Source organism: Solanum stenotomum, unplaced genomic scaffold (assembly GCF_019186545.1).
Source record: "Solanum stenotomum isolate F172 unplaced genomic scaffold, ASM1918654v1 scaffold3258, whole genome shotgun sequence".
NCBI lineage: Eukaryota > Viridiplantae > Streptophyta > Magnoliopsida > Solanales > Solanaceae > Solanum > Solanum stenotomum.
The window spans coordinates 816-2,662 of record NW_026032027.1 but is presented as its reverse complement, the minus strand read 5'-3'; the positions used below and the strand labels follow the sequence as shown (position 1 = coordinate 2,662).

Sequence of the window (1,847 nt, the reverse complement as noted above, 5' to 3'; positions counted from 1 at the left end):
CCATCAAAAGGGGTAGCGGTCGCTGATTCATGGGTTATGCAAATTGTTAAGAAAAGAATCTGATTCCTCTCATCTCCATTCTTAGTCTAAGCTTCTCATCCCCTTCTATCTATCACTGTAATTTCTGATCTTCTTCCCCTTTGATTAACATTCTCAGTTTCGTTTTAAGGATCGTTAGCTATTACTTGCTTGTTGCTTCCATTTCTCAATTGTATTTTACGCTCTCAGTGATTATAATATATATCCTTATTGTGTGGTAACTTGAGTTATTACAAATTCCAATGATGCTATATCGGAATGAACAGAGCAGGCATCATCATATAGAGATTGAGATGGTTGAGCTTGACTTTGTGAATGGAACACCTCCGGCGCAGCAGCCCATTTGTACAACTCGCGTAGTTCTAGATTCTGTTGGAAATTCATAAACACAAGTAAAATTATCGACTAATAACACAATTTCAACACCTTAATTTAACTAACAAATTGGTAGAATGGTAACAGTTGAATCAACGCCAAGTTCTGTTCCGTGGCTAACAAAAAGAGGAGATTCCAACTCTGAATTGTAAATCGTTGCTGCAAATCCCAATTTGATTTCAACTTTCGAAATAGGTGTCTGTTTAAAATTAACATAGATATTGCCAGCACTGAAACGCTTATGAATCAGCCCCAAACCCAGAAACTCTTGTTTAAGAGCAATAGCAATACAATCCTCCGGTAATCCGTTGTTAAATCGAGTTGACAGAATGTAACGGAGCGATCCTTCTGACATATAAGGCAATGCAGCACAGTATCCTCCTTGGAATTTCTGAATAACCCATTTTTCGAATTGTGGATTGATTGTCCTGCCTCTATGCTCCGAGGGACATCTTGTGAGGGTCGAATGAACTTGACAGTGGCGTAACCGGAAGGGAGAAAACTGTCGTTGTGGATCCAATCGGATGTGTAGTAACAAGCTTTGTAAATGGGATCGAAAGTATTGTGGTTGTGTGTATGCAGCAGTTGGACGTAATTAATTCCAATTATTTCTAGGAGAACGTACTTAGTGCCGGTGTTTCGTTCGATGAAGACATTTCCGGGTCGAGGATGGTAGGTGAATGAGGCGGGGTACTTAGTAGCAATCGGATGTGTAGTAACAAGCTTAGGGGTTTCGTCACAGGCAATCTTTTTCTTGATCGGAGAATGTACTCAAACTTCGCGGGCCATTTCCTAAGTCCAGTATCGGAGAATGAACTCAAACGTCGTGAAAAGTTGAACCACCATCATCCCTACAACAATCTCGTCGCGAGCAATCTTTTTCTTGATCTGCCACCTGTTTTCCAAATCTATTTTAGGGGCAGGGTATAAGTCCCTTATCTCCACTAGTTATCGAGTCACTAACCATGGAGTGTTGTTAACTTTGCAAGCTTCTTCTTCAGCTTCTGATGGAAAGAAATCGCTACCCATGGAGTGTTGTTAACTTGGTACTCTTTTTCTTCGATTGCTCACACCAGAAGGAAGTTGAGATTTATTAGGGAAAAGGGTATTCGGAGAAGAATGTTGCCCTGATGAACTATTCGTCGTTGGAGAAGAAATAGCCTGAAATGTGCAGGGCTTCCTTTGTTACTTGATCTGATTGGTGGTGTCATTGCAATGAAGGAAAAGGAAAAGACTTTGTCGCTTGACGTTTACGATAACATTGAAGCATAGAAGCTTCATATATAGAGCTCCTTTACTCATACTTTAATTCTTTACTTATTGATTGCACAATATTCAACTATTAATAAGAAACTTCACACACTAAACTGATAACCCGTGTCATTGACCTCATACAAATTTAACTGTACCGTTTTCCTGATAACAATTACAGT

The 1,847-nt window shown here is 39.7% G+C and overlaps 1 pseudogene; it reads right to left on the bottom strand.

Moving 5' to 3' along the window:
* Nucleotides 1–246: 246 nt before the first annotated feature.
* LOC125852143 (uncharacterized) lies at nt 247–1,443 on the bottom strand (annotated as a pseudogene).
* Between the last annotated feature and the right edge of the window lie 404 nt (nt 1,444–1,847).